The following is a 19799-nucleotide window of genomic DNA, read 5'->3' as shown; positions in this document are numbered from 1 at the left end:
AATGCCTTGCCAATTTCCTTCAGCTTTATTGATTTTGCATTGTGAGGTCATACCGACAAGAAAAAGGAATATCATTCGCTCTTCAGAACTCATTCATGCATGATACTGACGAACACTACTCTGATGAAAGGCAAAGTCATGATACGAGGATGGAATATGTACGAAAAAATGGACGGCTTGACATATTCACACCTATGATGTGGTAACTAAGCAGAAGGCACTTCAACAAATTAGAAACACTGCAAGACACCATATGGAAGGTGCAATCAATATCACTCTGCCAAGTTAAAACTGTCTCGTCATAGGTGGCGTTCATCAAACTAGAAGCAATACATGCTAGAAATCATATTCAAGACGCAAACCAATATCATACTACCAACTTAAAGGTGTCCCATCATAAGTGACTGATGCAGGATACACAAGAAGAGTAGTTTCATGTAAGAACATGGTGTGATAGACAGATATAGTATGTACCAAAAACAGGAAAGCGTGTGATATTCACATGTATCTTGTGTAAGCTAAGCAGATGCAGTTACACTAATTAGGAGCAATACGAGCTAGACACCATATGCAACATGCAACCAGATATCACACTGCCAAGTTAGAGCAAGCACCTTGGATGGTGGAGTAGGGGAGCGGAGACTTGGACCTTGTAATGCACTATTAGTACAAGGAGAATCGGTACAGATGCTCCATTTACGTTGCTGCAGAGGACCACCATCATCGCCTTCCTTACTCTTTTCCTTCCTCTTTCTTGATTTTGCCTTGTCAAGTCAAACCCACAAGAAAAAGGAATAAAATTTGCTCTTCAGAACTCATTGATGCATGATACTGACGAACACTACTTTCATGTAAGGCAGCCGCATGATAGGAGGATGGAATATGTATGAAAAACAGGACAGCATGACATATTGACATGTATGATGTATAAAGTGTAAACTAAGCACAAGGTGGTTGAACTTGTTAGAATCGATGCAAGCTAGAAACCATATGAAAGATGAAACCAATATCACTCTGCCAAATTAAAAGGGTGCCCTAACAAATGTATTTGACCAAATTAGAAGCAATACATGGCAACAGGCTAGAAATAATATGCAATATGCAACGAATAAAGGTGACTCATCGTAAGTGATTGATGCAGGATACAGAAGAGAGGTAGTTTCATGTAAGAACAAGGTTAACACATAGATGTAGTGTGTACCAAAAATAGGAAGGCATGTCATATTCACAGGTATAGTGTGAAAACTAACCAGATGCAATTTACCCTAATTAGAAGCATTAAAAGCTAGACACCGTATGCAACATGCAACCACATATCACACTGCGAAGTTAGAGCAAGCACCCGTGATGGTGGTGTAGGGGAAGTGCGGTCTTCAGGTACAGAGCTACGTTCAATATCTTCATTTAGGCTTGCTGTTTCTTGAGAATCATGTGGAGAGGATGAAATTGCATTCTTTATAAGAGTATTGTGTCTCATATTAACCCACGCGCGTGACTATCTCATCATAAGCGATAGACGCAGGATACACAAGAACAGTAGTTTGATGTAAGAACATGGTGTGATAGGCAGATGTAGTATGTACCAAAAACAGGAAGGCGTGTCATATTCACATGTATAATGTGTAAGCTAAGGAGATGCAATTTAACAAATTAGGAGCATTGATGAGGGATACACAAGAAAAGTAGTTTGATGTAAGAACATGGTTAATAGAAAGACGTAGTATGTACCAAAAACAGGAAGGCATGTCATATTCACAGGTATAATGTGTTAACTAAGCAGATGCAATTTACCCCAATTAGAAGCATTACAAGGTAGACACCATATGCAACATGCAACCACATATCACACTGCCAAGTAAGAGCAAGCACCTGCGATGGTGGTGTGGGGGAATTGCGGTGATCAACTAGAGAGCTACGTTGACTATCTTCATTTAGCCTTTCTGTTTCTTGAGAATCATGTGGGGAGGATAACACTGCACTCTTTAAACGAGTAGGGCGTCTCACAGTAACCCACTCGGGTGACTGTCTCATCATAAGTGATTGATGAGGGATACAAAAGAGCATTAGTTTGATGTACGAACATGGTTAATAGACATATGTAGTATGTATCAAAAACAGGAAGACATATGATAGCTCTACAACATGCATGGCACACTAAATTACTACAGGGTTCTATGAAAATAACAGTCGATTGAAAGCAAATAGGTCAGTCCATTTTTTCTGCACCGTCCAATGTACAAAGAACGGGCAGATCGCCTTCATCTACCTCCAGCCAGTCAGTGTTGACGATCGTCCTCGAAACGCCAGCGACCACCGGCCCAGTATTCCTCCCCTGCTTGCGCCCTCCCCTCGACCTCACCGCACCGCCGTGCTTGGCACCGCCCCCTCGGCCATCCATTCAAGCCCCGCCGACCTCCAGATCGGGCGCAAGCAGCTCCTGCGCCCCACACCCCTATGAAAGACACCGATGCGCCGCTTCCCCGAGGAACAGGCGGACTAGGTGCTCCGCGCGCCTAAGCGGGTGCTGCTTCTTTTAATTGCGGTTCGACTGACCTTGAATTGAAATCCAGGCGGGCTACTGACTTCTAGCAAAGGTGAAATAGTAAAACGGAGGAAACCTTGTGCATTTAGTATCACAAAGAAGATGCAGTAAGAAGCGCTCAACTAGTTTCTTTCATGGGATGAATACGGTGTGAGCAGAGACGTAAGATTTGCACGAATAAGGGAAGAGGAGTACCTCTTTCTGCTGGCAGTGCTGTGTCCTCCTTCTGTTTTTCCGACGATCTTCTTGTTGTTTGCCGGAAACCAGAAGTTGTGGAGGACGGTGCAGCATTGGACGAACCAATGGCCAAGTTGTTGAGTGTGGTGCGGTGTCCGTCTATCGGCGCCGGGGAAGCAGATCCAAGGCGGCGAACGACGGCGTAGCGGGAATAGCTCCAGTGCGGTGGACAGTTGCGACAGTGGAGCCGCAGCAGTGAGGCGCAGGATGGCGTGGTCGGAGTGGTTCTGGTACGGCGCACTTCGGCGTCGGCATCGTGGAGGCAGCTCTGCCTTGGCTCCAGCTGCTAAGTCCTTGAGTGCGTTGCGGTTGCGGTTGCGGTTGCGTTGGACGACGACATCGGGGTACCGGCTCCGGCGTGATGGAGGAGGGCGGCGGTGGATTGGCCGCTATGGGGTGGAGGACGGAGGAGGCTGGGGTTTCGCGGTTGGTGGAGATTGCGTTTTCGCGCCCACGGAGTATGAATGGGGAAACGGAGGGAGGCGGGGAACTAAGGGGGAACAATGTTTCGGTTTGAGACGCGCTTGTTTGAAATTTGGGGAAAGTTACAAACTTTGCCCCCATCTAAAATTTCGGACATATTGCGGGTTGGGGGTAGGACAGTCATGTCAGGTGTCCCAAATGTGGGCGGGATAGATTTCGGCCGAGCGCATGGGTAGGCGCCCACGGCGTATGAATGCTTCTCGGAGGCGGTTGAGACTGGCGTCTTGGTGAAGTTACAAACCTACCCCGGTTTAGACCTTTGGACATCGGGCCGATAGGCTACACGGGCCAGAGTCAGGACAGTAATTTCCTACCACCAAAACATTAGTCTCGCGTGGTTTGGGGTGAACAGAGGCCTATTTGGCGCTTCGTTCAATATTTGGGAGCAGAAGCATTAACGTTTTCGGTTCTCTTGAATTGAACTTTCAGGATTTGTCAAACTTCACAAATCTTTACTCTTGAAAATCCTAAAGCTACGATTATTTTGGAATGGAGGGGGTACATTTGAATATACATTGTACATAAAAAATATGCAACTTACCTCAGTTCATGCATGGTTCCAGATATAATCTCCTTGGTTGCAAAAAAAAGTTAGATATGCGTATGAATATATATAGCATGTTCAAACTCACAACAAAGATTGATGCCCCCTTTTACATCTGATTTACATTTGCCATTATCTCGGGTTCAAATAGATGAATGCACTTCCTATGAATTTGAATCTTCGAAACCCCCTTTATGTTGAATTCGACATGTATTCTATTTCGTAGCTAGCAATTTGGAATGTATCCATGCAAGTGACAAATGTATAAAGTGCTTCACACTAACAACATGGAGTGCACTAATTAATGTTTATATATGAATTGCAAAAGCATCCATTGCCTGTATTTCAAACCGCTCTCACTCTATGGATCGATAATATGAAACAAACACATGCACATGCTAGAACTCAATAGAGTATGGGTGTCTGATAGACCGATTTTCGTCCATACGCAATTTGCAAAATTCATGATCTCATCCAAAAATAATAATGCCATTTATATTTTAATTTAATGCGTAGAACCGCCTTTTACACGTAGATGCACTATGCCTCGCCCCGTTCTCACAAACGCGTTATATATCTCTCTATCTAACGCATAAGTGCACACACTTAAAATGCATCGGCATTTCTCTTTCACACATGCTCACAATCTCTCTCAGGGTGTCGGGGTGTCTCACGCACATGCTCTCTCTGTTTCTCTCTCTCTCTTTCTGACTACTATGTACCACTCTTTTCACTAATCTCAGTTGGAAAACACTATTTCTCTCACATGCATATATACACATGCACGGTCTCTACTAGCCCTCTATACGCACATATATGTGCCTGCGTGTCTCCCGCACGCACATTATCTTTAGGCCTCTCTCGCACACATTGCTGCCCCCCGACACACCTCTCTCTTAGTAGTTGGCAGATATGATTTCATCATTCATTCGGTAGGATACCCCTGGCTGTTAGGCTGGATGGTAATACGAGGCAAAGTTTTACCCTAGTTCTGATAGGACCCTTGCAGTTGAAGAAAGAGCCTACTCCTGGTACTGTATATTAGTGATAGGGGTGTGTACAAAGTACACGTGAATACCAGGCATTGTGCGTGTGTGTATACTATCGACGAACTAGCCCCAAGGTTGTATAACATACTAAGGGCCTAGGGTTACAAATCATATATAGCCGGCTTATCACCAGTGGGGATAGAGTCCTCCGCGACTCTGGTAGCTTCGTGTTGTACGCCGAGTCCTCCACATGGGTCTTTGTATAACACGTCTCGGTCCAACCTATATGTGGCACAGGATGGAACCAACCCATGAGTGTTCATTTTGACCCACCACAATAACTAGAAATGATGTGCCCACCACACCACACATGCAATCGGCCACTAAGAAAAAAAGCATAACAACAGTACAACGGTATCTAGCTCACGATACGTCTCCATATTTTGTTGATGACACTGACGGACTTTGCATTTGATGCGTGCTTCGTATTTTGTTGACGACACTTACGGTCATTGTATTTGAAGCGAAAGCACGATATGGTCACTGGACTTCAGAATAAGCTCATCACGGTCACCACATACATTTTGTCGTGCTAACCAACATGTGGTTGGATGGTTAGAGGACAGTGGTTTCTCGAGCCCACCAAGGTTAAAGTCCCGGTGCTCGCATTTATCTTGTGTTAATTTCAGTATTTTCCGGCGATGTACGTTCAGTGGGAGGAGACGTTCCACTCGACTACGAGGCACCTATGGTGACTTCGTAAAATCTCAAGATCATATATGCTGGCCCACTCTCTCGAAGGTGCTCATAGGGGTAGGGTTCGTGTGTGTGCGCTTATAGCGGTGAGTGCTTGCGCGTATATATGAGCCCTTGCATCTGTACCGTATTAAACAAATACATATCATGATTATACGGTCACTGGCTCACCCGTACAACTTCGTATTTTGTTGATGACACAATCAATTGACCAGTCAAACGTTCCACGCGACGCAGCTAGTGTTGCACCATCGGGGCGCGTAACCGTGGGGCCCACCTGTCACCCCGTATATGAAAGAAAGAAATGGTAGTTTGAGTCTGTACTGTGTTAATAAAATAGGAGTACATTTTAGGGTGATCATATGGTCACTGGCTCACCATATAGCTCCGTAATTTGTTGGTAACACGATCAATTGACCAGTCAAACGGTCCACATTCAGCAGCGCACATTACCATAGGGCCCTCCCGTCAGCGCGTATATGAAGGACAGAAATGGTAATAAATTAGTGGTCGGTGGGTATTCAAAGTCGTGAGACCTTTGGTTGGCAGTCACCGGCGGTTGGCGGGGGGCGTTCATTGGGCGGTGGGGTGGGGATCCCCGGAGAAAAAGCTCGGCGGGGGGGGGGGGAGGGGGGCTAGAGGGATGGCCGGTGCGGCGGCGGACCCGCGGTGGGGAGTGGTTTTGGGGAGGGCGGGCCGGCCGCGAGCGGCGGGGGCTGGCGGTTCGGCCGGTGGTGGCTGGCAGCTCAGGGGGGGTGGAGTTTGATGATAAACTGGAGGCCCTTGATTTCGTATCCAACGGCTGGAAAATCTAATGACCAGAGATGAAAAAGTCAGTCGACTGACGTGTAGCCTCACCCCGCACGTACACATGCACGCACACAAGACACGCACGCATGTAGGCGTGCAACACTGACACGTACACACGCACACATGCTGGCGTGCAACACTGACACGTACACATGCACTCACGAACACACGCACGTACGCACCCATGCATGCAACACTGAAACGTACCCTTGCACGCATGCAACACTCGCACGCCTGCATGCACACGACGCAAGACACACGCTCAACCTATACGTGCATGCACCCTTTGTTAAGGACATGGATTGTTACGGGTATTAATCAATCTTATCTGTGATAAGCAGAACATTGATGTTTGCAGCGGTCTTTATGAATCACAACGTATCGAACGGGCTATCAACATAGTAGGCTTATCTACATGAAAAAGATGACGTCACACTCAATGAACAATCATCGGTTTATGAAATGCCCGCTTCTGACCGCCCTGGCCCACCAAAGATTCCTCTGCTGTGCGCTGCCTGCGTTGGGTCACTGACATGCAGGCCATGCACCCAAACAGCCCACACGTCAGTGGAAGAATGGTGCGGTGTCCTCGGTCAGAGTCGAGGGCGCCACTCGCGGCACGCCCGGCAGAACACGCCTCCGTGCCGCATTCAAACACCTCCATGAAACCCGCCCGTGTGGAAGCCGAGAAACCCACTCTGGACACACGTCCGTTCATGACCGGCCCAGCGTTAAATGCAACGCCGGCCGAGCTCCTCCCGTCCGCCGTCTATTTAATCTCCTATTTAAACGAGGCCAAACGCCGGCCAAGAATCGCACACCTCCGCCGCTCCCCTATCTCCTCCACCATTTTGTCCACTCTTACAATGGCTTACGAAGAGTAGTTATTCCGCATCCAAGCTGGCTGGGTAGCCCGTCGGATACGAGCTATGCAGCTCGCTGATCCACCTCCCTCCCCTCGCCCGATGGAGCCAGTTGCCGCCCCAAGCCGGCGCGCGGTTCAGCAACTCGCCGCTCCAGGCCAGCTCGACGAGGAGCGGCGCACTGGCGTCGTTGCTGCCGTCCAAGCCGCCGCCTCGTACCGCGTCTCCCATTTCTGTGGCGAGACTCCCATGCCGGCGGCCGCGCCATGCAAGCAGCGACAGAAGCCGGGTGCGGAGAGCGACGAGTCGGTGGCCAGCGCCCCCGCGTCCGCCGCCATCATCGAGGAGAAGTAGAACACGGGAGGCCGCTGCCACTTGGGTCACATGAAGGCCACCGCGGAGGCGACGCCGGCGTACACAACAGGTGTCTTGCCGGATCCTTTTGTTGCGAGGACCTTCGTCGACCCCGCATGGGCTCCACGGAAGAGGGGAATGTTAGGATGAACTCGAGCCGGTGCTGGCCATGGTGAAGTAGTGGCCGGTGATGAACTCGAACCGGTGCCGGCCACCATCATCTTTGGCACCAGCCAATGATATCAGTTGGGCAGTGGGGAAGCGAGCCGTCCTTTGCGCTGAAGCATATACCTCCGGGGCTCCCGGAAGTCCGGTGATCGTGCTGCCGGACATGAGGAACACAAATCGATCTGTGGGCGACCATTTAGGCCAGGTATTATATACCTGTGCTGTCCAGAACTAGCACCGCGTAGTTCATTTGAATGTAATGAAATCCGTCATGTTTGTATGAAAATCCGGTATTTTATATGATTTCCGTCGTTGTTTATCTGAAATATCAGTTTGTCTACGTGTTTGCGTGAATTTCGTCCGGTTGGTTGAGTTGCTGTTATAATGTGTGCGGCTACGGTTGGATGGCGTAATTTGCGGGTCGCTGGTTGGTCTGTGGGCAGCTCGGGCGGCTCGGGCGGCTCGGGCGGCGTTGTGGGACAAAAAAACACAGCTCGTGCGAGCTCGTCTCCAACGTGCGCGCTGGAGGATGCATGATAGCATGAGCACCTGAGCCATTCCTCGTTCATCGGTGGCAAAGGCACGATGGACAAAAGGGTCGCCAATATTTTGGCTACCCCGGGCAAGATCCAAACACCCCCTCCCAACAGATTCAAATCCCTCGTTCGCCGTGGAATTTTGCCATGTGTTGTTTTCATGGACTAGCAAGATGCCCGTGCATTGCACAGAACATCAAGATGCATTTTTTTACAAACTCCCGCATGCATGCAAGGGACAATTAATGTCCTCCTTTGCTAGTACCACGAGGCAAACACCATTAATATTGCATCAATTAGTGTTAGTGGCCTTGTATATCTGCAAATTGTAATTTTGATAGTGGCCCCTTGTATATAAAAATGGAGGGAGAAAGATGAGAGATAAGGTGAGGAGGAGTGGGGCGTGGTGGTGACTGGTGGTCGGACTGGGCGGAGGCATGGGGATGGACGGCGCATTATGTCTAGGTTTGTATCTCACACACACACCCACGTAGGTGGGGGACGTGCACGAAGAGAAGAGGTGCACGCACGGCGCACGTACTCCCGTCTCTTTCCCAACCACACCCGCGCGGGTACACGGTGGAGCTCATTTCTGTACGAAAAAGGCAGCCCACGTGGTAATTTGGCACGTGTACTGGTTGTCCACTTGGTGGAGGGAGGATCATCTACCACGGGTGAACAAACAAATTGCGACTTGACGCGTTATGTTAAATTAAAAAAAGAGGCAAACCATGTGGGGCCTACCTTAGAGGCAAGGCTCTATACACTGGAGTACTTTTGATGTGTCCCGTCAACTCGCAGAACGAGGAGAAGCTTGCTTAGTACGCCGTCTCCCCCGCCCACGGGCGCGGTGGCTCGCAGGATGAGGTGAAGCTTGCTTATGAGTAGTAGTAGTAGTACTACTGTACGCCTTTACGCCCCCTCCCTCGCCCACGCGCACGGTGGCTTGCAGCACGAGGAGAAAATTTTACTACTCCCTCCGTTTACTCCTCGTCCCTACTACGTACTTTGGTTAGTACTCCCTCCATTTACTTATACAAGGCGACTATAAAAAAAATACATTTTGCATCTATACAAGGCCACAAATAGTAATCGAGACAAAAGTTACTACTCCCTCCTTTCCAGTTCATGGCTCAATTTCAAAATCTCTCCAACCAAGGTAGACGGTGAGTGGTCGAATTAATTTCGTAGTTTGCACAAGTAATTAGTACGCTCATTTTTCTCAAGAAGTTATGTTTACCGAGGCATTAATTAGAACAAATGCATGAATGACCACTAAATTTCCATGAACTTGTACATGCATTGGTTAGTTTCCTCTTGACACTGCTTGCGTCGGGTGATCTAACGCACCTCAAAATCCAACATGTAATGGTACTACTACTAGTATAGTAGAATTGAGACTTATCAAACGGAAAAACAAATGTTTTTTAGATGAGCCCTATAAACCCTAGTGGGTACGTACTCCGTAAAAACAGATTTTTCCAAAACTAAGTCGCTCCCTTTCATGAATTCTGTAGTATACTCCTCCGTCGACGCTCCCTTTCATGAATTCTGTACTTCCTGTCGCCGACATGTGGGACATATAGCAACCGGGTCGACGTGTCAAGCACCAAATAATAGTGCAGAACAGCAGGGGGGACGCACCCCACTCGTACCGGCCCAGTAGTAGTAATGAGCAATGAGACGTCAAATCACAATGCCGCACCTTCCCAGACGGACGAAGCAACCATTATTTCACACTTCGGTTCGCCATCATCTCAAACCACGTAGTATTGCTTCTGCCTCAAGACGGACACGCGCATCGCCTTGGTACATCATGACACGTGGGACTGCATGACAGGCCATGCTCCCCCGCCGATCGCTCGGTAAAATCACCTCATTTTTACTATACTTCCTCCGTATCGGTTTACTACATGGCATGCACGTCGTTCTAGGTTGAGAATTTAACTAGCCATATATGTGATGAACAGTACTCTAGCCTTTTAAAAAATGTATACTTTTGTACAGTAGTACTATCGATGGATTGCGCCATGGAGCAAAAATTGAAATTAAAAAAAGGTGGTACATATAGAGAGCGCTCGTCACCAAATTATGCATATAGTACTATTAAAAAAGCTAGTACGTGCTTAATTGGGGTGCTAAATTCTATTAAAGAAATACTAGTAGTATGTACATACTGAAGAGTTAAAGTAACGAGAGGAAACATAACATAGTTCTGCTGGGGGCTCAGCACAACACACCCCTAAAATTAAACTAAGCACACCTGAAATTAAACTATGCAACTAATCTGGTAGACACTGCATTAGAAGTTTAGAACCACCATGAGCAACGACACTGCCACCTTACTCGGAGTCCTCGTCCACGTCCTCGACTTCGCCCTTGTCCCTCTTCCTCTTGGCCGATACTTCTTTGCTTGAACCGCACACTTGGCTGTTGCTCTTCATCCAACCCTTGTAGATATTGAAACAAAGGTAGCCATCCATTGCAGCGTAGTGGATGTGGTCTATATCTAGTACATTCCTCTGCCATGCATGACAATGAAACGTGTAATGAGGTTTCTCCAGTTTACGGTATGAAGGATGAACCCTGGCTCCTGCCAGGGTCAGCATTGAAGGCTGACGAGAGGGCACCAGCCGATTCTTCTGGAGGTCGAAGGGGTTGCCTACAACGAGGCCTATCCGACCCAGGACTTCTTTGTCGTTGTTAAATTCTACAGTAACGAATTTCACTGTTTTGTCCTTGAGGAAGTTCTTAAAATCCTGGCACTCAACGTCGGCATGGCATATGTGGTAGACCAAGCAAACGTTATGTACGCAAACCTGGATCATAGCGGGCTTCTTCCTCTCTTCGTCCTTTAGATCCTTCTCTCGTCCCAGGACTGTGGTGTACTCAACATCTAGCCCAGCGACCCCCTCATCATCTGAGTTTTCGAACATGCATCTGAAGCGAGAAAGGCATCCTTTCACCGTCGCGGAAGAACGGGTGTAGATGACGTCGAACTCATCGCTGGTGATGGTTCTAACCTTGTACTCACCGCCGATCGTGGAGATTTGGGACACCATGGATTTGGGAGGAGGGTTAGGATTAGTGGAACTGCCGTAATGTGAATGGACGGGACGACTAGGAGTGAACCGCCGTAGTATTGAAGGACGTGCGGGGACGAGTAGGAGCGAACTGCCAGCGTGTGAACGGCAGGGTAGTGGCTTTCCATTCTCCCATGATACGGGCTTCCAAGAGCCCTTGGATCTGAGATCGAATGGTTGCATGGCGTGATTCTAGACCTATGGGTGAATATCCTATCCTGGAGGGTTATTCTGCAAATTTTCAGCAACTTAGCATGCGACCGTTTGATCTCAGATCCAAGGGCTGCCAGCAGCCTGTATCATGGTCGCGCCTACCATGACCGTTGCGTCGCTCGCGCGGTCGCGCCCTTGGAGATTTAACACGGTGCGTTAGGCTATGTGATGTTGGCATGTCATACATAGTCATCACTTAGTCACTCATACTACAACAAGGTTGGCTATAAGGTTGGCTATAAGTGTAATTTTTTTACTCCTCTCTATCTCTTTCTTCGTACTCCCTCCGTCCCATAATATAAGAACGTTTTTGACACTAGTGTAGTGCCAAAAACGTTCTTATATTATGGGACACAGGGAGTACTGGTATTTATTGCATTTGCCAAGGAGTGACCTCTTCCAATGAAATGGTGTTGCTAAGTTTGCTTCATTTAATTAGCTATAGACTCAAAATTGTATTTTCACCTAGGTACACGCGCTTAGCACCGTTTCTTCCTTGGGTCACCAAACTAGTCTCTCTCTTCTTGATTAACTTGCCACATCAGACTTTATGCCTATGTGGCAAGCTTAAGCACCTGTAGGAGCAAGTAAAAGTAAGTACAATAGTGCGCTTTACATGGCATTTTTGCATATGTGGAGGAAAGAGAGGCAAGGAAAAGTGGAGAAGTGGGCTCTCATGCAAGAGCTAGCCTCTACTACATGGTGGAGCATTGGGAGAGGCACCTATATGGAGGTGGTCAGGAATCGGGAGACTCACGTCGGTCGTAGCGCCGCAGTTAAAATGATAATGGCAAGTCAAATCACGGGGCCCCACCTGTCCAGTAGTAACTCGCTGTCAAATCACACAGCCCTACGTTTGCAGCAGCCTACTCCCTCGTCTTCTCGCGTATCTGTCGAACCGACTAGGTGGAACTGCCCCGCCTATCGCGCAGGAAAAGCCCTGCCCTTGACTTTTAAATACAACTACATCCGCTTAAGAATCCAATGATATACTTTTTGTGACATAGTAACTCATATTTAGTTAGTCAAATGGATGACCTAGAACTACGTGCATGCCCTATAAACCGAGACGCCTAAAAATAAAAAAACCGAGACGGAGAGGGTAGTTCAGCACGTATCTTTTTAGATCAATATAGTCGGGATTCACCAAGGAGCAAAACCAAGTGGTAGGCTGCTCCTATCGTGTTGGCGTAACAACTCAAGCAGGGTCAGTCCGCACACGAAATGGCGACACACTTAACATGACCCCTTTGGCCGACATATGGCTCATCCACCTTCTTGTTCCACGTGCGATGCACCAAATTACAGTTCGGAGCAGCGGTTGGAATTGGAGGCACCCCGATCATAGCGCCGCAGTAGTAAAAAATGAGCGATGAGGGGTCAAATCACAAAGCCCCACCTTTCCCGCATTAAGCTGGACGGACGAAGCAACCATCATTTCACTCTAGGGCGCAAGAGCATAAACAAAAGAGAAAACAATGATGCGTGCGGCAGCTACCTAGGGCACCCTAGGGTAGGGGTCTCCACTACATATCCTTTTTTTTTGAAAGCGCCTCCACTACAAATCGGCTTCTCCCTCATCCTCTTGAAGAAAACCGATGATGAGTGCGGCAGTAGGGTTTGTAGGTGTACTACGGCGTGCGGGGCCACGTCGTAGTAAACGGGTTCAAGTCGACGCCTTAAATATGTGTGGGCCGCTTGGTTTTACGGGAATGAGGCAGCATTTTGGGTTCGGGGACCAGTGGAGATATAGTACGTACAAAAAATTGTGGACGTAGGTTTGACCGAAAGGCAATGATACATGGGCCCTGCATTTTGATATACCCGGGGCCGCATGAAATTTGCTACTCTACTCAAAACTAGTAAGGTACACATGTATTGAACGCATGAGATTTCGAAACCAAACTACAAATATATACACACTATAGCATGTAAAGCTTTGAGTCATATATGCATGATGTAGATGTTCGTTTAGTTCTTATAGTTCATCTCATTCAAAATCAATTAGTTTTATAAAAATGTTAAGATTCATGGGGTTGTGCATTGTAAATCAGAAAGTAAAAAACAAATAATGGCAATTCATTTAGAAAAAAATAATCAATTATGATAGAGAAGATTCTAGAACAAAGGAGAAGTGCTTGTGTTTTGAGGTTTGTGCATTATGCTTAAGTTCAACCATGGAGTCTTCTAAATTGTACATGTGGCAGATCTGGTGGAATGTTGATGATATCCAACGACCAGTAGTGCTCGGATTTGCCTATCTCTGCACACTGTCGGGTTAGCTTCATCCAGCGACCATCTTTCAAAGTTATTGGCACACTATATAGTTCTTGTGCCATAGTTGCATGTTTTGGAAAAAAGCTACTAGTGGGTTGTACTATCTATTTAGGAATAGAAGATGTATACATGGAAGTTGTAGGGAAAGAGATGACATGGAGCATCTCAATTCCTATGAGTAGGGATTGGAAAAGAGATGCCATTTGGTTCACATCATAGGAACTTTTCTATTGAATCTAGAGATGACATGTATCTCAATTCCTATGAGGAGGGATTAGAAAAGAGATGTAATTTGGTTCATATCATAGGAACTTTTCTATTGAATATACGCTAATGTTTATTTTCCTTTGAAATTAAGGGAGTATAGGAATCCATTCATATGAACCAAGTGGCTCTAAAGCTATAGAAATGATATCATGTTTATTTCCTTTGAAATGTGGAGTATATGAATCTATTCCTATGAACCAATTGGCTCTAAAGGAAAAATCCTATAAAAATCATATCATATATTGTTCCTATGATATTCCTCGACACTAAAGGATGCTTGAAATTGCTGCGGGTGATACGATGGTCTTTCTTTGTAGACTCCTCACCCATCTTTATAGTTACCTCTCGAGATGAATGAAATGATATATACATGGTATTCTACATGTGCAATTTTGTACACGAAAACTCGGTAAAAGTTTGCAAGGTTCGAATTTTCAATAAAGCTATATGCACTGCATTTTGAAACGGAGGGAGCATATGGCAGTTGCTAACACTCACGTGGAAGATTTGTGTGTAGGAGGAGTGGCTGTTCTGTTAAATGACATGGCAAAACTGACACTGTCGGATGCCGATCTAACGGTTCTTACGGCGTTCGTCAGGAAAAGGCTTGTGGCGAACGTTTGTCGGATAATGATTTACGGACACATGCATTGCATTGATACGTGCCCCCCTCTCTCTCACGCACACGCACCCTCACGAGTCACGACTCTCCCGAGTCCTCTCGCAGACTCGCACATCGCACCCACCGTCTATCTGCAGGTAGACGTCACGCACATATGTGCTGTTCACACCCTACCCTCAGAACTTCTAAAAAACAAAAGACGGCGCGCACATTTTATTTTAGCTCACACGTCACACACTTATACTATTACTCTTGCGGCGAACTTTCTTTGGGCATAGTATATTGTACTCTCACGAAGAGAAGCGGTGCACGCACGCACTAGTTCTCTCACACCCACTCGCGGGTACACGTAGGAGCGCATTTTTTGAAGCTGGTACAATAAAATCACTCCACTATATATAAAAGCAGGAGCCTTAGCGCTTGCTTTACTAGGGTTACTCTCGTTCACTCTCTCATGCTCTCCAGATCTAAGCAACACATAGGCGGCCACACACTCTCTCAGCTCACGGCTGGTCACAAATCCGGCCGGACAACCTCGACCGGGGCAGGGGTGTAGGTGCGTCGTTCACGCTGTCGTCGGCGGCGAGGGAGGAGACCAACGGCTGCCCGCGCGTCCCGATCGGCGGCCGTGCCGTTCTCTCCGAGAGAGCGCCGGCTCGGGAGGGCCTCCGACCCCTTCTTCCTCCCTGCGGTATTGTGGCCAAGATGCAGCCTCCCGATGCCGTCTTTGCCACATGCCGACGACCCTTAGGTATATATTCCTTCGAAACCTGCCTTGCTCTACTACCCCAGCTCCCTTCGTGTGGATCCTTTTCTACTTCCGTCCGTTGTTCCAAAGCCACCTAGACTTCTACTATTATTAGAAGTAAAGCTAGTTCATACAGTCGACTCAAAGCGTTGGTTCAAACAGGGAAGAAAGTGGGAAAGCTGTAGCATGAATCTAGGACTTGGTTCTAAGAGGAAATGGGGGAAAGTAGTAATATCAATCACTGTTTAAATAACCGTATTTCGTCTTTGCGAAAACAGGGATGTCTATCTCCGTATCGTTTCTATCCGCGCAATCAAAAACACACACCTCAGTTTTAGTACAACTGCGCAAAATGAGATGGCTATCCCTCGTTGCCGTCGTCTAACCTCCCATCTTCAAGGTATCCCTACATTGGTACTAGTAACTAAGGTAGAATGACCAACACAATCTAAAAGAAGCTGATTCGTACGTTTTACTTCCTGATTGCAGTGCAGGGACGAGCGAAAACAACTGCATCCTAGTCCGGAATGAACTTTCTACCAGTTTATCCATGGACCGAGGACTAGCTGGCACGGCTGCACGGCGGTTTTTTGGACAGGTGCGCGGACAAGAGGCATTGTGGTCTGCTTATTTCTGCAAATAGCGGTGCTTAAATTTAGTGGTATGCACAAGCATTTCAGCTGGTCAGTACACTACATGGTTCAGTTCAGCATTCCAGCTGAGACCACAATTATAATTGGTTATTCTGGAATGAGAGAACCTAACCCTGAATGGTGGCAACAAGAAAAAACCAGAGTGAACTCCAGGAAATTTAAGCCTGCCGGGAGGCCCTTTTCTCAGAGAAGCCTTGCTTGTTTTTTCCTGATTTGTAAACCTTCTGACAACTTTGTCTTTTGCTGTGAACTAGTATATGTTTGTTATGTTCTATGAATCATTGAGATGTATAAGATTGGTTAACTTATGCTTTTCAAGTTTTTTATGAAGATGAGTTTAATGTGAGTGTTCCACATGAGCGCTGGACTAGCGTGTGAACATTTGGAATTTATTACATTGTGGCCTCAATTAACTACATGACCACTGTAACAAGATACATAGTTGATTATATGTCAGACAGCAGATTGTTGATTGTTAGCTGGTCGATAGCCTAGTGTTGAAGCGAGCTGAGCCAATGTGCCGTGTTTTGCACAACCGCTTACAAGTGGGGTAGCACCAACAGTGTTTACAAGTACTTAAGTATACGTCGGCGCACGGTTCTCGAACGAGTGCTCTATTTCATCAAAACACACACTGCTCGTATGATAAACCGTCACAACTTATGTCTTACCATGCCATATTCATGAAAAAACTAGTGAGGACGCATCTGTTTCGGCAACAATTACAATGGTTCTCACATGATTCACGGGCACACAAAAGTAGCAGCAGTTCCCATAGCCGGATTCAAACAGAGTTCTAGCCCCAGAGGGGTCGATAACAGGCAAGGTTCGGATAATTAGACACAATCCAAACTACTATTAAACACTAGCTGGGGCAACTATTTCATGCCTCGATCTAATTTGGGCTGGGCACAAGACGGACATTGTCATGAACATCATCGAGGACGTCCCGCAGCAGCTCAATCCTGTGAACCTCCATGAAGACAACCTTGTGGCCTTGCCACTGATAAACTTGTTTGTGGAGGCATGCCACGTTATCTTCCTGCGTAAGCTTGACAAGAACAGTATGCCTCACAAACGAAGGAGTAGCTTTGAACTTCTTGTGCTTCAGTACACCCTGGACAACACGCCTGACAACAGTGAGGCTCGAATACAACTCTTCATTGGTATAACCGCAAATGGCTTCCAGGATCCAACAGCCTAAGAACTCCGTTTTCCCAGTGCGTATATTCAGGTCGTCCGCCTCATAGTGAGTGACATGTACAACCACACAATCCCTGTCTGCATCAGGACTCTAATTGAAACAGAAACAACTTCTGAATTACTTTTCAGTATAAGAAACACAAGTTATTTAAACCACTATGTATAGCATGGCATCGAAGCTAATAAAATTTTGCATTATTAATCACCACATACTTCCTTTTCTAAAAAAATCACCACATACTTAGATGAAAAACCACAATCGAGATCGGCAAAGAAGGAAATCACCTTGGGCAGCTCAGCGCGGGGGGGGGGGGGGGGGACACATCCTCGAAGGGGGAAAACTGCTCCTGCATTGCCACGGGGGCTGTACCCTCAAACAGGGCGTTGACCATCTCAGTAGTGGCCGTGAGCGTATCTGGGGTCAGCTCGGTGGTTGCCTCCATCTTCTTGGAGCTCTCTGTCTCGTGGGGATCAGCCTCCCACGTCTGCTCCAATATCGGCAGATCTTTGCCTGCTTCTCCTTGGTCCATCATGAAACTGACGAATACTAGGAGACCACTGAAAGGAAAACACAATCACAATGACAATGAAACAAAAAAGAGAGTGAGGATCGGTTACTGCTTTGCAAAGTTCTTCTTTTCTCTGAATGAAAATATACCAACATCACGGATCCGCTTACCTTCCCTTCGTTCGGAGAGAAGAAGAGTGGCAGATGCGAGTGTTGCCTTTCTTGAAGACGGTGAGGAAGAAGGATAGTCCGAGGGAGAAGGGGATTCAGCGAAGAGTCAAATGATGGTTGCTTCGTCCGTCAAACTTAGACTGCGGGGAGGTGGGGTTTTGTGATACGACGGCTCGTTACTGCCGCGCTACGACCGGGGTGACTCTCCGCCTGCATACTGCCTTCTAATTTGGTGGATGGAATTTGGGCCCGCGCGCTGCATGGCCCGCATGTCAGTGAACAAAAGTATAACAACATTCAGTAGAGGGAGACGTTTCAATGACCTAGGAGGAGCCAGAAGCGGTAGAGTGTCTCACCTGTACTAGTAGTAATTGTTTTTCTGGGTAGCTGTAGAGTGTCTCCACTGTACTAGTAGTAATTGTTTCTCTGGGCCCAAGACAAAACAGCCCATCCACACTAGTAAATAGTAAAATCAATTCAAAAGCCCATCCACACTGGGTGCTCTTCTTCCTCCTCGCTCCCACCCACCTCACGTCAGCTCGCTCCACTCGTACCCCCAAATTCCTCACCTCACTCCTACAGAAAACCCCAGCTCCCCTTCTTCCTCACTCCTACAGAAAACCCCCAGCTCCCCTTCTTCTTCGCTCGCACTACAACTAGGCTCGTCATTCGTTACTCTGCTCAAATCCGTGAGCGCGACGTGACGCCCTCGAGGAAAATGGAGTCGGCTGACCCAGCGCCAAGAAGATGAGGCTCCCGCCAGCGGCGACGCCTGTTGTAGATCCCGCACCCGGCAGCGCGGGGAGAAGCGGCGACCCCGCCCCCACCGGATCCCAGGAACCCGTAGAATCTTGGGTGGACCGCATCAGCGATCTCCCGGACGCCGTCCTTGGGGAGATCATCTCGCTTGTCCCCACCAAGGATTGCTGCCGCACCCAAGTCCTCTCAATTCAGTGGCGCCCTCTATGGCGCGTCGTGCCCCTTAATCTCGACTGTCGTCAGCTATCTCTCTTCAATGATTTTGAAATCCCCAGAGCCATCATCTCCTCCCACCAGGGCTCCGTTTAAAGCCTCTGCATCCCGTCATGCTACCTGAGTAAGCATACCATGCCCTGCATGGTGGACGCCTGGCTGAAATCCCCTGAATTCACAGAGCTACAGCTGCTTGAGTTCTACTATTCCCCTGGAAATCACATACCACATACCGAATGCCATGAACTTGTGCCCTCAGTACCGATGTCCATCTCGCGGTTTTCGTCCTCTCTCCACACCGCCACCTTTGCGCTGTGCTACCTACCAGACAATCTGGTACTAAACCTTCGACTCCCATTTCTCAAGAAACTTTCACTCGTGCGGGTTCGTATATCGGAGGCCTCATTGCACAGCATCATCCACTCCAGTTGCCCTATGCTGGAGTGCTTGGTGCTTGTTTTCACAGTTAGAATCGGTTGTCTCCAAATAAAGTCGCCTAACCTTGTAAGAATTGGAATTTCTTTTGACCGAAGGAAGCTCATCATCCAAGATGCCCCTTCACTTCAAAGGTTGATCCTTGATACTAGTTATTCACCGTTGCAAATAACCGTCCTCTCTGCGCCTAAACTGGAGACCTTGGGTGTAATACATGATCTATGTGCTCATTTCAATATGGTGTTTGGCTCCACAGTTCTTCAGGTACTTTATATTATCATCTACACTTGTAACCATAAGCTGCATTTTAAATTTCTGCGCATAATTTATATATCATCTTGGAGTACACATTTTGTACTAATATT

This window comes from Aegilops tauschii, chromosome 2 (assembly GCF_002575655.3).
Source record: "Aegilops tauschii subsp. strangulata cultivar AL8/78 chromosome 2, Aet v6.0, whole genome shotgun sequence".
Taxonomy (NCBI): domain Eukaryota; kingdom Viridiplantae; phylum Streptophyta; class Magnoliopsida; order Poales; family Poaceae; genus Aegilops; species Aegilops tauschii.
This window is presented reverse-complemented; position numbering follows the sequence as displayed.